General features: G+C 37.1%; 1 protein-coding gene across 21 annotated transcripts in view; it reads right to left on the reverse strand.

Moving 5' to 3' along the window:
- The window catches only part of MAP2 (microtubule associated protein 2), a 254,639-nt gene that overhangs the window by 174,752 nt on the left and 60,384 nt on the right, over positions 1–19,503 (reverse strand). For all 21 annotated transcript variants that reach the window (XM_087919629.1, XM_087919627.1, XM_087919625.1 and 18 more), the window contains exon 3: positions 13,512–13,584. The gene's annotated coding sequence lies outside the window, so the exon portion shown is untranslated. The remainder of the gene's footprint in view (positions 1–13,511; positions 13,585–19,503) is intronic.

Here is a 19,503-nt window from a genome sequence, read left to right on the forward strand (position 1 = left end):
TACATGACGAGGAGGGTGGGTTGCGGCACAGACAGATTGTAAGTAGCTTTTTTTAGGTTCATTGTAATTTTGAACAGTTGTCCAGTGACCAATTGCAAGTCAAGGACTCCTACACTGTTGTGTCATGCAAACACTAGCAGTTTTGATAATTTATTACAAGGAAGTTTTTTTTAGGCAAAAGAAAGCCAATGTCCTCAATGTCCTTCTCATTTGCACCTGAGAGACAGACAAAATTAATACACCGCCTGCATATTTCAAGGCTGGAATAACATTGGAGAGTGATGATTAGAAGATGAGAGAGTCTGAATTATTGAATTAAAAAGTAAAGGAACACCCTTGCCTTTTGGTGGAAACAGCTCCAGCATGTTAAATTTCTCTGCCATTTGATGTCAACTGATGATTTGGGATTAATTAGAGGCTGCTCAGGGATTCATGCTAATGATTAATCCTGGGAGTTAGTTTACATGCTTTATGAAACAGAAATTTTATTTCTCTTTCTGATGTCAGTCTATGAATTCATAGATGTGGCGGTGGTGGGGGTTGGTAAAGAAATTATTGTAGGTGTGGTCAATATACCATGGAGTGAAGGTACCACCCATAAAGGCCAACACTATCTAAGGCACAGTATGAGTCTTCTTTTTGGGGTATCTATCCCTTCCTAAATGCAGTCCTTCCTCTAAATTGTCTTTTTTGGGGAGAAGTGGGGGGGCTGCTAGCCTGGAGTTGCTAGCACATATCTGGGAGCTATTGGCTATAGAAGATAACTTGCTAGAAACAGGCTAAGTCATAGTCAAAAAAATGGAGACTGAGCTCCATACAATCATTACTGATGGCTCAGTGGCCAGCTTTCCCTAAGAAAAGTATGGGGTCTTAAAGTTTCTTTGTATTTGTTCTGTGGGTTTTTGACACTGCCTATTAAGTCCTCTGCTATATTGCTCTGTCCCAGTTAGCAAAGATACAGTTTTTTCTCTCTCTATGGGAAGTAATATTAATACACAATTGGTATACCTACAGAATAAGACTTAGAGACCATTTATTTAGTTATTTTATAATTTCAGTTTTGAGGCTGCCTCCAGGCGGCACTGGGCAGTTGTCACACATTAAGCAAGAAGGGAACATCACAGTCTGCTAGTACCATCTCCTGACACTGAAGCATCATTTCTACCACTTTTTTAAAAAAATTAGACAGAAAGATAAAGAAGGTATCTAGTAACAAAATGAGATTAGGAAGACTCAGCTAGATATATTTAAGAATAGAGAAAGACTTCATTATGACTGTTGTATGAATCAAAAATAAATTGGGAGGAACAGTGAGGGACACAGGATTAGTGTTTAGGTTTATTTAGGATTCTGCAACAGTGTAAAATCTATATATCTGATGCACGTAGTTTTGAAAATAAAAGAAAATAAAAAATAGAAACAATCAGATTTGCAGCTCAACCCAGATCTCTCTCCCTCCCCCTCCCTCCCTCTCTCTTTCACTCTCCGACACACACTCACTCACCTCAAACACAGATACACACCCAACACTCTTGTTGAGAATTCTGAGTATTGTTCTTGTCAAAGTCTGCTGTTGGCAATAGAGTCTAGAAGAGACCAGAAGTGGATGACCAAAACTCAGTCCAGTTTCTTAAGACTTCGGTCAACTTCAAACCAAACCTGGCAGCAGGGGGAAGTGGGAAGGAGGCTGGAATGCCTGACTAGACACAACAGAGAGCTTTCTCGTGAGAACCAAGATCATCTCTACTGGCAATGGATAAGGTTGGGGAAGGAGTGCCTGGAGAGCCCGCCAATTAACCCAATTGGCCAACGTAACCTGTGACACTTGGGGATGGGGTTCTTTCCTATTTTAATTATACTGAAACTGTGGGAAAGACTTAGAGTTAGTTTTCCTTTGAAGCTGTGCCAATATGATGTACTCAGTAAAGAAGAGCTTTGAGAAGGATCCTAGTCTCAGAGTTCTGATTTGCTTGAGTTTGTTAGTTAGTTAGAACCTTGACAGTCTCTCAGAGGGGTTTCTGCTATCATATCAATGCCTAGTCTGTTCTTTCTCCCCAACTTTTTTTTTAGTGTTGGGATGCCCCTGTGCTAACCATGGGGCTTCTCCCTTACGAATAATGACTCTTCCAGTCTAGTAATTCTATTCCTGTTTTCATTTTGTGTGAGATGTGTTTTGGCAAAGTATTAGATTTCAAAATGAGTGCTCAGTTCTGCCCTAACTGAACATTTCAATCAAGCCTAAGATAGAAAATACAGTTAAAGGGACTGCACTATCCTTCTATTCCTCCTTGAACACAGTGAGATTGTCCATAATCCAATCTCTTTCAAAGCATGCACAGAGACGCCATTTAGCTTGCTGGTATTCATCACTTGAGAAAATTAGTTCAAGTGAAACCTGTTTTCCAGCATAGTTTGAAAGGAAACAAGTAACACTTTTAGCAGTATGGGCCAAAAGAGCAACTAAATACTACACAGGGAGCTATACTGCATGAGTCACTGGCAGAGTGGAAAAAGGAGATGAACCAAAGAATCATATTTAATAGAAAATGCAAGCTTCCACCGCCCCCAAAATAGATCAAATTTTGTGCATAACTATGCATAACTATGAGTTACTATGAATAGTTACTATGAAACTAATAGTTTCACTAATCACCAAAGAATGATTTTGAAAGTTCTTACCTCTATGTTAGAGAAACAAGAATTTTAGCTTCCTCCCCAATTGCTCCTTAAAACTAAACTTTATGATTTATTTATCATTTCATCTATATATGCTATCTTCCAATTTAATTTATCAGTAAAAATTAGACTGGACAAAGATTCAATTTTATCCATCCAATGCCTAACTACAAAATTTCAACTTGACAATTCAGGATTATACTTGTAAGCAATGCACAGAAAGAACATTAAAGGAGAAGAAATTATCTTTTGAGAGCCATCTATAAATCAAATACTAGTCTGAGGTAAATATTGCTTTTAGGGAGCAGTTCCAAATTGGAATATATGAATGCCTAGCAGACATTAGGGAACAATTTCAATTGTAGTTTACATAACAGGTTTTAACACTCACCTTCAAATAAACAGAACCAAGGGAATTGAAATAAATGTAACATTCAGTGAATTGAATTGCAATAAATTCAGTGAAATCCAGTACTATTGCATCTTACTTGTGAGTCTCCTTTGGCATCAAGAGTCAGAAAACGCTTCTCCTTACGTGCTGGATGAAGAATCGTATTGTTTTGTGAAGTAGCTTCATAAGGAAGAACTCTTCAGAGCTATCTGATAGGTAAACTGAAAGATTACATTATCTGAACAGTGCAACTCTGCTTATAACATTATGTAGCCTCCAAATTACAGTGCATGTAACACCAAGTTCAGTGGAGCAAGAGCCTACAGTGCTTCTTTATGCTTGTCCTCAGATATTGATGCCAGGAAAGATGCCAATTTCTATTCCACTGATAAAAGGAAGCTGCTTCCAGAAAGAAACTAAGGCATGAAGTCCCTGCTTGCCTATACAGTAGGTCACCCACCCAATCAACGACTGAAGGGATTGGGAAATTGGTCAACTGTCCTTGGTAGTAAAAATAGCCCAGTGTTACCTTCAGATCAAAAAATGAACATTCTAATGGTTTACAGCTCCAATGCCTAGCATATCTAAATATATCAAATACCCAAGAACTTCCCTGAAATTATATGTCTATTATCTAGAAAAAGTATTTTGCATCCATTACTTGATCGCCTATGATAAATTTTGAAATTATACAGCAATGTAGGCTCAGTTCTTGAGGACTTTATGAAAGCATCCATGCAGTTTTCTTTGCAACAATGTACATGTAGTTGCAATTTTCTTTCTTCCTAGATATATTTCAAGTTCCTAGCCTGCTTATCAATACTAATATTCATTTGAAGTCTGTCGTTAAGTACTAACCCAGCTTAATCCTGTTTAACTTTCAAATGCAGACAAGGCTAATATAATTCACTGCAATGAACTACTGATTCCAAAGCCTGGTTCTGAACATGATATAATGAGATTTAAACAAAATCTTTTTGGTACCTAATGGAAGCCACCAGTATGTGAGATCAGAAGTGAATGACTGCAGTGGCCAAGAAGGGAATCTCAAGTTTTGCTGAGAGCCTCTAATTCCATGGCTTTAATAATAGGTAAGCTTGTTTTTGGTCTCTCCATCTCCCCAGATGCAATATGTAGGTAGGTAGGTTTTAAAGCAAAGCTTGAGGATTTGCTACCTCTTTTAAATTCACAATTTACGAAACTGGAAGAACAGAGACTAATTTGTGTCCACAATATTTTTCTTCCAGTCTGGAAGAGAAATACTGGAAGTGGCAGTTCACATTTTCTGAAACAGATGATTCTTCCTTTTTCCACATTTATTCTGCCTTAAGAGAAATATACTTCTATTTTCAACACACATATACACAATGCTAAATCTATAAGAAATAAACTTTTTTAAAAAGAAAAGAGAGAATGAATGTTTAAGATAATGTCTTAAATGTTTAGTGTGGACTTTGTCCCTCACACTTGTATGTACCTCCACATTTTACATACTTATTTGCCATCAACTAAATGTCTTTATAATCCAAACATGACTCTCTGTGGTTTCCAAAATGCAAACATTCAAATATAAAAGCAGAAAAAATAATATGCATGACAAAGCAAAAAGACCTCACAAAACAACTGCAGTTTTTACACCCAGGGCAGGAGATGCCCCCAAATCTTACACGTGTTCTCAAAGCTCTGTGGAATCATCAGTTTTAATGGCATTCCAAATCACCAGTTGGATGAAAACCTTAGAAGGCTCTTCTCTTAAAAGCATTCATCATATTGGCAGCTAGTGAAGATTGTTTTTTTATTTTTTTTTAAAAAGAGCCAAGCTGTGTTACTTGTGCCAGTAGTATTGTTTGCTTTATTGTGACAGACTAGCATAGCTAGCCCTCCGGGAAAAGAGAAGGCTGAAAAACCTTGACAGTAAATATGACGGCCTCCAGAAAACAGTGTGTCATTGAAGTAGCAAAAGACAGAACAACATACAGTAATTTGTAAAGTGGCTCTTGTTATTTCACATTATACAAATATAAAGATATTTTAAAACCAATTCCTGAATCGTTCTCCCAAATCCAGCTGACTCCAAGGTGAGTACTTATTTTATTTATTAAATTTAGATACTACCCATCTCACAGATGTTCATCTGAATCAGAGGTCATCATATACTGGGTCTCCTAATCTCAGTTGCCACTTTTCAAACATTAATGTACACATAATTCCAGGAAAAAACTGAGTTTTTTCTATTATTGTTGTTGTTGTTGTTGTTAATCTTCAACGCGATTCACAGTCTGGGACTGGTAAAAACTTAACAGTTCAAGTCCTAGCCAAGGTCCTAAAAACTGTTAAGGTAGTGTCTGAATATAAGGCAGTTCCAAGTAAGGTGTTTTTTTGTTTTTTTTTGCAAAGTCAGGATTTTAAACTCTAATAAATTCAAAATTTCCATGTATCTAGGCAACTTTTGGGGTATTGCTCCAAGGGCTCCTATTACAATTGTTACTATTTCTTCCTCCATAATCATTCAACTTCAATTTGCAAATCACAATATTTTGTTATTTTTTTCCAGCTGTCCTCATGCATCATCTGGTATTGCAATATCAATGAACCAGATTTTTTTTTCTTTTCTTCAATAGTGATGTCAGATACTGTATGTATCTGTCTGTTTGGATCTGAAAGTCGCCCAGGATCTTTTTTTAATTTTTTAAATTAAATTTTATGAATGAACAACAAACAGAAAAACATTTAAAAACAAATACAAATTTACATATGTACATAAATGTTAATCATCATTAATACAATTACTCCTTTCTTTTTTAAACCAGTGGTAAAACTTCTCCCAAATTTTGTAGTCAGATTCAGTCTTATCTTTTAATTCTTGAGTTACTCTACCCATTTCAGAGCATGACCAAATTTTTCTAATTATTTCCATCTCTTTTGGCATATCGTTTCCTTCCCATCTTTGGGCAAGAGCTAGTCTCGTAGCAGTAGTCACATGAACTATTAAATATATAATCTCTTTATTATATTTCCCCACATTGATTCCCAACAGAAAAATTTCAGGTCTGAACTCTATGTTAATTTTACACATCTCTTCTAACCAGTTTCTGATTTTCAGCCAATATATTTGGACTTTTTCACATTTTCACCATACATGGTAGTATGTTCTGATTTCTTTGTTGCATTTCCAGCATTTAGGGGATAATTTCAGGTACATTTTTGTTATTTTTGATGGTGGGATATGCCATCAGTTAAACATTTTATGTAAATTTTCTTTATATTATGCCGCCAAGGTAATTTTCCTACTCCTGTCCCATAAAATTTGTCAATCTTCCAAATTTATACCATATCCAAAATCTTTCATCCAGGCCAACTTCGTTTCTTTCACCTTTTCCTCTTCCAATTTACATTCCAATAATACTTTGTACATTTTTTAATCAATTTCTCATCTGTTCCTAATAATATTTTATCTAATTCTGTCTACTAATATCCCATTCTTTCATATCTTCATGATACTTCAACTGTAATTGTAAATAGGCCCACCATTCTATCTCAAATCCCAAATCTTTCAACTCCTATCTTGTTTTTAAATCATCCTTCTCATCTAATATGTCCTCATATGTATTGACCTGCCCTCGACGCAATAAATGTGGGTACAATAACGCTTGTAGTGTAGATAGCCAAGTTGGTATTTCAACGTAGATTTGCCGTTTAACTTAGTAAGGCCTGCCTAATTTTATGCCTTTGAAAGTAACCATGAATTTGATGTTTGTCCTGCCACAAAAAGGCATGCCACCCTGCCTATAAATTATATCCTTCTAATGTTAATATTCTTTTGTTTTTAACACTTATCCAATCTTTAACCCAGATCAGAATGGCCGCTCTGCAATATATTTCCCAATCTGGTAGGCCAAGTCCTCCTCTTTTAGTAGCGTCCTGCAACAATTTCAGTCTAATTCTGGGCTTTTTTTCCTGCCATATGAATTTTGATACTAGCTTATCCAATTGACCAAAGAAGTTTTTCTTTAATTTTACCAGAGCGTTTTGGAATTAAAAACAATAATTTTGGCAATATGTTCATTTTTAGAGACGCAATTCTCCCCATAAGGGGAAGTCTTAAGTTGCTCCATTTCCTAAAATCTTCAGTTATTTTTAAAATTAATGGGGTATAATTGTCCTCTTTGAGGGTTATACATTTTGCCGAAATTACAGTTCCCAAATATTTAATTTTATTTGTTGTCTGGATGTCCATTATCATTGTTAAATTTTCTTTTTGTACATTTGTCATATTTTTGGTAAGTATTTTGGTTTTTTCCTTGTTAATTTTTAGCCCCGCTACTTCGCCAAATTCCTCTAATTGCTCTATTAATTTTGGTCCAGAATTTTACGACTCTTCTAAAATAAAAACCAAATTGTCAGTGAAGGCTTGTAATTTATATTCTTCTTTATTTATATTTAGCCCTTTTATTTCCGGTTCTTTCCTAATTATTCTTGTTAGTGCCTCTAAAGTCAAAATAAATAATAATGGTGATAATGGACATCCCTGCCTCGTTCCTTTTTGTATCTCAAATTTATTTGTTGTATGGTCATTTAAAGATCTTGATTTGCTCATTTTCAAAAACTTTGTCAATTTGGTGTTTCCAGTAATTTTTGCCCCATTCAGACTCAAACTTCTGGCAAAGTTTCCAATGTATGATTTTGGTAACTCGAATGTGATGTTGTAAATAATCAGTCTATGAGATTTTTTTTTATTATAAACTTTTAAAGAATTATCTATTTGATTCCTACTTATCAGTCCTTTCTCTTCATTATCCTTCTCTTCTTGCATGTCATTTTGATTTTTCTCTTCAACTGCTTCTTCCAATTTCTCACCTGTTTTCTGAATATCATGTTCATCTTTTTCCCCAAGTTGTTGAGAGGCTTCTTCTACACTCATTTCTTTATCTTTAAACAATCCCTTGTCTCTTTATTGTTCTTTATAGTTTCATGCATGCGTTTGAGCATCAAAATTATTTCTTCATATCCCTCTATTATCCCCTGACAATCCATTTTGTAACAATTTAATAAATATTACTCAATATACCTCTATGCGTCTCAATATTTAAAAACTCCAAAAGAGCCAATTATTAATAGAATGTAGTCAATCCCATAGTTATACCTCCAAATCCCCTAAATTTATATTCTTTAAAGTTCTTTAGTATTTTACAACCTTTTGGTTTTCCAGTTATTTCTTTTCCCAATTGCCCAAATTTTAAAGTCTTATTTGATTTTTCCTCTTTCCTCTTCTATCACATTTCTTCTTTTGCCTCATAAAATGTTCTGTCAAAAAGCATTAATAATCCAAATCCAAATTAATCCACTAGGTTTCCTCCAGTCTTTCAATTCCACAATCCAATAACCAGTTTCAACAGAATTTAGTTATTTGAAATTTAGTTCCTCTTAAAAATCTTCAAAAAAGAAAAGAAACTCGCTATTTCAAAATATCCAAATCATCTTTTAAAATAGAATCAAGGTCAGGCTGCCTTCCAGGTGTTGTTTACATTCTTCTGTTATGTGTATTAGACATTTCTCACTTTCATTGAAAATTCTCACACTGTAGTGCTCCTCTTGTTCCAGTAGATGGCTTTCCTGCTCCAAATTCCAACATTAAACAGTATGTCAAAAACAGCTGATTATCTGATAATTCCAGTGGTTTTAAAGATACAAATAAGAAAAAACAGTTTCTCCCAGAAATCACTTTTCAGATTGTTTAAGCTTTTTTCCAGGCTTTCTATATTTTAAAGCTTCCTTCAGGCATTCTTTTGCCTCTTAATTTTCAGTCTTTAGTCTTCTCCGTGTGTCTAATCGCTGCCTTCTTAGCACTTGGAGATTATTTTTTGAAATTCTTGTATTCAAGCTAAGTCTTTAGAGTAAGAGTTGGAAGTTATCTCACCCAATTTCAATGCTCTATCCATGGACCATTCCAGCTCAAATCTTATATGGTTCAGCTGTCTTGCCAAAAATGGCCATTGTCCCTGCTGCCAGTGAGGAGAGTGTGCTTCGGGCCTAAGCTAACAAGGAAATTGTGGGTTCCTCATGGTCCACAAAGCACCTCCCCTTTCTTTACTGCCCCTACAAGGTGGCTTTGACCCCATAGGGTTTCCCGACAGCAGTTGCCAGCTGGATTTTGCGGGGCTTGGCGGAGCCTGCTAATTTCCAAGCCGTTCTTGCTGCGACGTCAACCAGAAGTCTTGGTCATTAGTTTTCTTATCTTTTTATCTATGTTATCAAATTCTAGCTGAGACCAATCTACTATTCCAGATATTACAGGCACTGCCAAGGTGTTAATTGCCTTTATAGTATTTCTTCCACACCCAGCTTTAATCTCAAGATTCTCTAGACTAACTTTATGTATTTTGATGAAGTAGCTTCCTTGACTTGGTTGTGCAACATGTCAGGAGCTTCGAAAGCTCCTAAGCAGAGGTGGCATTCAACCAGTTTGGACCAGTTCAAGTGAACTGGTTATTAAGAATTTGTGCAGTTCAGAGAACCAGATAATCACATCATTAGCAGCCCCCCCTCATGCCCCCCCATTCCTCCCACTACTTATCTCACCTTGCCCACTTTGGCCTAGAATCACACCCATGGCATAGCTGCTACTGCTCTCTAGTTGCCTCGAACACACGGCCGATCTCCACTCCTTGCCCAGCTGCCTCTCATGTGGCCACTCTTCGTCCGGCCTGAGAAGGTAAGGCTGATGGTGGGGGAGGGAGCCTGCCACACTCAGCCAAAGGGCTGCGACAGGGACATGGTGAGGCCTGGCTCCAGGAGGGAGGCCCAAGAGAAAGTACCTGGTCTTGGGCGCACAGCACCCCAGCATGGTGCTCTCACTGGAGGGTCACCCGCCTGCTCACCTGCTACCTGGAAGTGGTGAGTTGCCCTGTCATGGGCTGGATGTGGGACCCAAGGTGGAGGTGAGGGTAAATGTGTGGCAGCTGAGAGCTGGCCCCAAAAAGAGGCCAAAATTTGCCATGTTGCCCCTGGGGCGGTCTTTGGCTGAACGGGCAGGTCCGGAGTAGGTCTCCCTCCCATGGTATGCTGTTTTCTGCATTTAATTCTGGATCCAGGCCTGGCAGCACCCACCAAGCCGCGGTTCCTGCTGCCGCACAAGCCACCCAGCCTAGCCCAAGCCCACCAGGTACTCCTGGCCAGTCCCCCGGGGACCACAAGCAAAGGAATGATCACATTCCACCAGCCGGCCTGAGCCGGCCTGCCCAGTCAGGTTGCGATAGTGCCTGGCCTCCCAGCCACCCCCTGCCCTTTGGAAGCAGGAACACACTCTCCTTGTCCCAGGAACACTGTAAAGCTTCCACAGCCTAGTATTACCGGGCTGCTTCAGGAATGAAGGGGAAGAAAAAGGCCAGCCGGCAGGCCAAACCATTGTTTGCTTTGATTTCCCACCTCCACTCTTGCAAAGTGAAATGCCTTTTCTCTTGCCATGCAGCCCTCCCAATCTTTGAGACTGCAGCAGCTCCCTAAATGAGAAAGCTGGCTGCAAGATGAGGGGATCTGGGAAGAGAAAAGGCAGCAGAGGCAGGAGAGCAAAGCAAGACAGTGAACCTTTTGGTATGCTGACTGGCCTCTTTATTTCCCCTCACTCCCAGGGCAGCCGTCTGGAACCGCAGTGGCAGCACACATGGCTGCCTTTTCTCATGTTCTGTGATCTTTGAGACTGTAGCAACTCCCTAAAGGTAATGGTGCTATGGTGGAAAGGGGGGGCATTGTAGGCAGGCTGAAGAGGCAGTATCAATAGCCGAAACCTTAGTGTGCAGAAGCGAAGCACAACTTGCCTTTACGCTGCCCATTTCACCTTCATCATGGTACATTTGCACCTTAGTGGCACCCAAGGCAGCCCTTGGTTCCCACTGCTTTGGCTCAGACCTGGAAGCCATGTCCAGAATCAGTTCTAGTTTTGCTGTCCATCACAGCTAATACAGCTAAGAATGAACACTTGTGTTGTAGCCAATCCGGGAGCTTAATAAATAGGTGCAGGCCCCCTGCATAGTCTGTCGTTTTCTGAGAAACCCAGCTTGAGAAACTGAGGCACCAGGACTCCTGATGATGGGATGGGGTCCTTCAGACACTTAGCTTGTCCATACCAGTCCCTTCCTCTGCCTCAGCGAGTGGAGTGCAAAACTTCGGCCAAGAGATGGAGTTTGCAGGGGACTGATCTAGCTGGCTGCATGAGGAAAGAGAAGCTGGGTGAGCCAGACCCAAACATATCACGGGTCCCCTTGTCCCAGAAACAGCAACCTCATACTCTCCCCTCTCTGCTAGCCCCCTTCTTCGCATGGGATCACCCAGCAACAGGGACAAAGAGGGAGAATAAAGCGACGTTCCTGTGTGCTCTCGCTCCTCTGTGCTAATGCTGCTGTTCCCTTCTTCACACAGGATCGCCAGCAGTGGGGAGAGAGAGGGACAAGGGGGCACCATTCCTGTGTGCTGCCATTTCTGTGTGCAAACACTGCCATTCCCTTCTTTGCATGGGATTGCCCAGCAGTGGGGACAGAGAGGAAGAAGGGGCTGCTGTTCCTGTATGCTTAATGCTGCCATTAATTTGTCATAGCTTCATGGAAGTCTTCAGGAATTTCTGGATGTTGCTGCTAATTTCAAAAATGTCTAACCATTTCTCAATCCAGCCGTGTGGATCAGAATCAAATGCTTTCTTATAATCAATCCAGGCCATGAACAAATGTGTTCATCTTTTCTTTGAATTCTTCAAAACCAGTTTATCAATCATCAGTTGGTCTTTGGTTCCTCTTAATTTTTGCAGCGTTCTTTCTGTTCTACAGGCAGCAAATCCTTGTTTTCTAGATATCCATGAATTTGGTTTGCAATAATGCCTGTAAGTAATTTGTATGTTGTTGGCAGGCAAGTAATTGGCCTGTAATTTTCAGGTTTATTTCCCTTTTCTGCATCCTCCTGAATCAAAAAGGCTTCTCCAGTTGTTCACCATTTTTCACTTTCTGAGGTTTCCAGAACCTGATTCATCTGGTTTGCTAATCTTGCATGCAAATTTGTTAGTGATTTCAACCAGAATCCATGCAGCCCATCTAAACCAGGACCTTTTTACTTGTTTTTGCACCATTTCTTTTGTTGTTGTTGTTATTGTTGTTGCACTATTGTTGCCAAAAAGTATTACTTTAAAGCCTGTTTATGGCCAGGACCTACATACTCTTTTTGTGTCCTTGTAGAATAGGGAGTATTACAGATGTTATTCATTCCTTTTCCATGTTATCCAAATTCAAACATGGTTTGGTTGTCATGTATAAAGACAGGATTACCTTGATTAATTGACAACTGTACCATAGTCTTTGTTATGTAGCTAAGAAACAGATACTCAAAAGCATGAATGAAGTTAATTTAAAGAGATGGTGGAATAAATCCATGAAATGCATTATTACTGGAGGTAAAAATTGTCAGTCTGAAGTGATCTCAGATAATCTAAACTGTGTAACATTAGATAGAATGTGCTGAAAATGATCATAAGAAGAGTAGAAAGGAGCAGTGATTCTTTTGTTCAGGTCTACTTCTTCATACAATTATGTCTGTATGTACACACATGCTAATTATAACTGTTTGGTTTATTATTATTCAGTGAAGTGAAATACTTTATATGATTTCATGTCAAAGTTACACAGAAAGATGAGCCTGGGGTTTGGCAACTCTGCTCAACACAAGTCTTGAGAAACTTGTATAGCAATACATAAGCTGATTTCCTAATTCCCTGTGGATTTTAGTGTGTAATGAACAACTAGTTTTATTACAATATTTTATTACAATATAAACAATTAGTATTACAAAATTTTAAATGCAGGAATTTGCCTTTATGCATTTGTTACAGTAAAAGCTATTATTTTGTCCTCCCTGCATTTGCTTGACTTTCTCGGCTGCAGCTAAGCAATTATTTATGCATTAAGAGTGTTGTGGAGAAAGAGAGTCATACTTGCATAATGTGTCTAAATATCAATATACGTATCTATGCATGTAACAGAAATTCTAATTTGATAAGCCTCCGTTAACAGATGTTACCTCAGGCAAAGGATATGTGTTCAATTTTCACAACTTACAATACAGTACTTTTCTCTTCTGCCACTTACTCTAAAATATTAAAACATACTGTGTGAGTTTAACAGGTGAATATTCAAATCTATAACTCTTTATTATAGAACTACAAAAAAAAATAAATTGAATTCTAGTGAAAATGTCTTACAGATTTGACTGGAGAAATAACTAAATTTTCTCCAGTCATCATTTTCATAACTTTAGGGCTACAGTAATGATATGCCACTGAATCTTGTTCCAGAATTCTAAGTATAATTGGAACCTGAAAATTCTAATAAATATTGATATGCTCATGCCATCGTATCCATATTGAGAATTACTTTGAAGTGAAAATCAGCCCAAGGGAGCTGCTTACCCTTTCAGTAGGTTGTTATCAGAAACTGAGGAGATTCCAGGATATACTCCACCTAAAACTCTCTCAGGGCTGGCTGGGGAAAAGAAATAGACAAAAGTTGGAGTCCTTTTGATAAAATCTGTGGACAGTATATAGAACCATACATACATGCATGTATACATACATAGCTATATTTTGATTTCCCAGATAATTTATTAAATGGGACAAGAATTTGTATATGCCTTTCCAACTCCAAAGCAAAGCTCAATGTGGCTTTTCATCCATTTTTTCATTTGATAAAGAATGTTGAATTTTCTCTTTGATGCTTAACATACGTTTAAAATTCTCAAAATCTGTTTTAGGCAGGATAATAATATCCATAGTTCTTCCTGCAATGCATTCAAACATAGATAGTAAATTTAATAAAATATATATTTTGTTATCTATTCCTGAACTTCATACTTTGATTCCAGCCTTGATGCATTAGATTAGTACACAGGGGTGAATTAGTAATTGGTCTAAGTTAAAACTTATACCAAAGATTTATATTTTTTACACTAGATATATATTTACAATATATTTTTATATATGCATTGTATGTATGCACATGTGTGTACATGTGTATACACACACACACACACACAAATGCACACACATATACTTTAATTTGATTAAACTTTTATTAAAACTAATGTAAAGGAAGAAAAGAGAGAAAGAAAGAAAAAAAAAGAAAGATAAAAAGAAAGAACTGCAAGAAAAGAAGTGATAGAAATATAGGGAAAAAAAGATTTCCAGTGACCAATAAATGTAAACAATGTCTTTTCTCTAATCAAAGAAATTAATTTATTCATCTCAGCTAGATCTATCAATTTTATCAATTTCTCCATGGTGGGTAGTGTTGAATCTTTCCAATTTTTTGCATATAATAATGTCACTGCTGTTATCACATAGTGAAATAATCTTCTGTGCCTTTTTTTCTGTTTATACATTAGCCCTAAAAGGGAATATTCTGACATCAATTGAATTATTAATGTTTAAAATCCTCTGCATCAATGTATGCGAATCCATTTTTTAGCTTTTTTACATGTCTACCAAGTATGATAAAATGTCCCTTTCATGTTGTCCACATTTTCAATAAATATTTGAAATACTTTCTAGATAATTTCTCTGTCATATTATACCAACATTTTATATTATAAATAAATGTTACATGCTTCATTTTACAAAATCTTTCAGGTCATAACATAATATAAATTGCAACTCTTTTAACCACATATTATCCATTGACCCAACTGCATAAGATTAACACCCACCCCAAATATCTGTTACGGTCATCAGTTGAGGATAAATACAAAAGTTGAGGATTTATATACAAAACAACTCCATATTTTTTTCAATTCTGCTGAAAGAAATTTCAGATTTTATGACTTAAATATTTTACATTTTTCCTAATATGAGTTTCTTGTAAACAAATCACATCTTGTTTTAACTTTTCCAAATAATTATTCTTTTTCCATTTTTAGGAACATTTACTTTATTTATATTCTTTTAGCATTTATAATCCATACATTAGTTAGGCTAAAATTTTAGCAAAGGTCAATTTTGCAAAATGTACATTAATACTATAAATCTTATCAATCTCTGCAAATCAATTCGTATTCCTCCCAATCCAAAAAATTAGACACTTAAGAACTTGAGTCTAATATTTTCTCCATGTTGTTCTGAAAATGTTCTAAATCTTCAGCAAAGTTCTTTTTTTCTCAGTTCCAATAAACCCAAGTTATCCAAATCTTTCTCCATTTCTCTAATTATACTTTCTTATTTTCCAAAACTTCTAATTTCTTAGAACAGTAATTTCTTTTAAGCCTGTACCCAACTGACCTATAGATTCTTAAATCTTCTTAACTACTTCTTTAATTTTTTTAATTTTAGCAAATCCTTTTCCACTTCCTTTTAACCACTGCAGTCATCTTTTTGCCAAATTCTTCAAACATTTTCTGCAATAACTCTGGTGAAATCCTCAAACTGTACCCTTAAGTTGTTCTAATGAGTCCCTGAGTCTTTCTCCTAATTTACCAGCTTTTCTTGTGATTGCCATTGTGCTAAACTGAAAGTATGTGGATTACTTGGTGAATGTAAAAAGCGATGTTTTCTTATCTCTATCTTTAGCACTTTAGTCCCAATTATCTCTCTGTAGTTACAGTTCTCATAATTTACCTCATATCATCTTGTTTTGTAAAATCTACCAATTATCTCCTGTCCTTAATAATAAGCAATCAGCATTCCCAGGAAGGTCCAATCTGTTAGTCTAATTACTATGGCTATTTTCAAAGGGACTTTCATCAGAAAAAAAAAATCTTATGTTCTTTAAAAAAAATCACTGCCCCTTTTATCCCTTTTATTTTTGGGGGACCTTTTCATTAAGCATTTTGTTTTTAAGCTAAAATCCTTTAAAATGGCCATTTTTTCTTTCCTTTCTTAATTTCAAAAAGAAGACACTTTGATCTTCATTGCCATATGGAATATCTCTCTTAAGTCATAAATTAAGTTCAAAGGTGATTAAGAAACTAAGGTTTTTGCTGGTCAAACGTCTATTAAGAGTTTGCATCTGTAAATCTTCAACTTTCCCTTGATCACAAGAAACTCAATTCATGTGGTTTCCTTGGAAGAAGCAGCAATAATTCCAGGTCACTAATGAGTAATTCCTAACTATCTATCCTTCCTCCGAAGAGATGTTCATTACCCAGAACCTGGTCCCTGGCCCACAATTTCAGGGCAATGCTGTCCCTGCTCCTGAAGTTATTTATAGGATATCTAACTTCCTGGGTTCCAAATTTTGAATTATATACATGAATGGAATGAATAACATCTGGAAGAGTAAAGACATCAGCCTCACAACCAAATGCAGATTAGTTAACACAATAATTTTTTCAATTGCTACTTATGGCTGTGCAACTTGGACTTTTGAAAAAGGCAAATAGGAAAAAGACAAACTGTGGTGCTGGAGACGATTATTACACACCCCATGGACTGCAAAAATAACGAAGAAGTCCTAGACTGAACCTCAGCAAAAATATCACTTGAAGCCAAGACAAACAGAAGCTGTCGCACTTTGGTCAAGTCATGAGAGCTGACTTACTTGAAAAGTCAATCATGCTAGGAGAGATCAGCAGAAAAAGGAGAAGGGGCTGCACTAATCCTGCTAGCTGGATACTATAAAGGATGACACCAACATGATCATGGTCAATTTGAAGGAGACAGGGCACGACAGAGGGGCACGGAGAGGGCTGATTCACAAAGACGCTGAGGGTCGGATATGACTGAATGGCTGACAATGATGACACATCTTCTGACTATACCAAATTTTGAATGGCTTCACTCAAAATATATTTTCCATAGCATCTTTATACATATTTAGCAGGTAAAGTTTATTATGATCTAGGACTAGACAAGTGTGCATTTGTACATAAAGTTCTCCATAGATCATAAAGATATCTTATTTATTTATTTAGTTATTAGATCTGTGTGCTGCCCATCTCAATTAAAAAAGGTTAAAAGGATTTTAAAAATGAGAGGAAAAAATGCAATGTTGACAGATAAAATCTGCTGCCTTACTGCCATAGAATTGAGATAGTATATTATGGGTAATAATGATCTTGTGATTAGTTAGGAAGTAGGAGAGGTACTAATGATTGTATCTTCCTCGGAGATCATTCATGAGAGGTCAAATTAATACATCACACAAATAGAAATAGAAATTGCAGAACAATAGGACATTCTCTGTGGCATGGAAGTCAGGGGGAAGTCATTTGTGGGAGGGAATCTATAGATATTTACCATCTATGACCGCTAGAGGGAGTCCACAAAATCTAGCCAGAGCAAATGCTCTGTGATAGTTTTGGTTTATTAAGAATTGGCAATAATCTGGTGGATTGGTGGTAAAACAAAGTCTCTAAGACTTATTAGCTTGCCTTGTTGCTAAATTAATATTTTGCTAAAATTTACTTTTGCATCACTAGTATTTTCAATTTCAGGGACATCTAAATTACTAGAATTACCAAATCCTGAGAAACGTTATTTTTAATAAATATATTTTAATAAATTATAGGTAGTCCTCAATTTACAATCATTTGTTTAGTGACTGCTAAATTACGACAGCATTGAAAAATGTGACTTATGGCTGTTTTTCACAAGATTGCAGCATCCTCATGGTCACAGGTTCAAAATTCAGATGCTTGGCAACTGGTTCATACTTATGACGCTTGCAGTGTCCCAGAGCCATCTTTTGTAACCTTCTGACAACCAAAGTCAGTGGGGAAGCCAGATTCACTTAACAACCATGTTACTAACTTTAACAACTGCAGTGATTCACTTATCAACTGTGGCAAGGAATGCCATAAAATGGGGCAAAATTCATTTAACAACTGTCCAAGCAACAGAAATTTTTGGCTCAATTGGAGTCATAAGTTGAGGACTACTTGTATTTCAATGTATATGTCAGAGACAGACTGTAATGAGGAATTGGAGATCTTTATTTTGTCTACTCTAAAGAATAGGAGTCTCAATTTCTACCTAAAAAATTACAGAAGATCTTAGACTATGAATTATTTTGCAATCAACAAAAATCTGATTTATTGGAGTCTGTTAGATTTGTACGCAAAAGCAATTCATTGTGTTTTTGGAGATGTAATTCATTCAAACACATTTTTGAAAATATGTTAAATTCTCTATGGGAAGGAAGAAGACATAATTACCTGTATAAACTTGCCTTTAAGGTTGAGTTTTAATAGATTTGGATGTCCATAATCTTTTGCATTACATAAATACTATAGTGAAATTGAGAGTGGACTACAAAAATATATTCTCTGCAACCTTATTAAGAGGTGTACTCTTCAACTTTGGAAAGATAAATTTATGGCCCTGTGAACTGAAGAAGTGATATTGTTTGCAACTAAGTGAACAACTATAATAAAATGTGGTTATCTTTTATTAAAACTTTTTTGTAAAACTCGGAATACATATATACTCATATGAGATGCCTTATATATTTCTTTTCTTTGTTTCTTCTTTTGATCAAATAACAGTAAAAGATAATTTTAAAAGAATTTATGTCCCATTTTTTAAAATGCAGTATTTATCTGTAACTCATCATTATCTTCAGTTTAAAGCAAAAAATAAAGATTTTTTTGATGGGTAGAGAACTTTATATTAATTAAGTTCTAGAGCAGTGGTAGCTAATCTTTTTGGGCTCCTGTGCCAAAAATTGTGTGCGTGCTTGCACGCTCGCACTTATGTGCCAAAATCCAGAAGGCAATGCGTGTGGCCCCACATCCCCTACGCATGCGTACACAATCCACACCCACCCACCCACCCCCGCTGCCCCTTTACCTGCACTGCACATTACAGCTGATTTTTGGCCTCCCAGAGGCTTGAGGAAGGCTTCTGCAGGCTTCTGCGGACTTTGCAGGCCAAAAACTAGCCCTGTTTCGTCACTTCTGGTATTTTCAGAAAAATAGGAAGTGACAAAACGGAGCTAGTTTTCGGCCTGCAAAGCCTGCAGAAGCCTTCCTCAAGCCAGGTCAGGTCAGTGTCTTGGGGCAGAATGTCATGCATTTCCCCCAGCAGCCGAGGTGTGCGCAGCACCAACAAGGGCTAGAAGAAGAGGCAAGTAGAGGGGTGCTTCACTCCCACTCTGGAATACGGAGTGTGTCTCCATCTGCTGCCATTGCCCTTCCCTTCTCAGGCGAGGAGTGACTGTGAGGGGAGGGTAAGAGGTGGGGTCACCAGTGGGATCATTTAACAGGGAACCGCAGGAGAGGGCCCAAAGAGCCGCATGTGGCTCTGGAGCCGCATGTGGCTGATCCCCGATCTAGACCAAACCTGTTCAAAATAAATTTTATATAGCATCTCTAACAGATGACCTCTCAGATTCTATTTGAACCTTCAGTAAAGAATTTATAACTTTCTATGCCACTCCATACTCACTGATGCAGCAGAAATTTTTTTCTTTGTC

Source organism: Pseudonaja textilis, chromosome 1, assembly GCF_049901715.1.
Source record: "Pseudonaja textilis isolate UNSWEBS1 chromosome 1, rPseTex1.2, whole genome shotgun sequence".
NCBI classification, from domain to species: domain Eukaryota; kingdom Metazoa; phylum Chordata; class Lepidosauria; order Squamata; family Elapidae; genus Pseudonaja; species Pseudonaja textilis.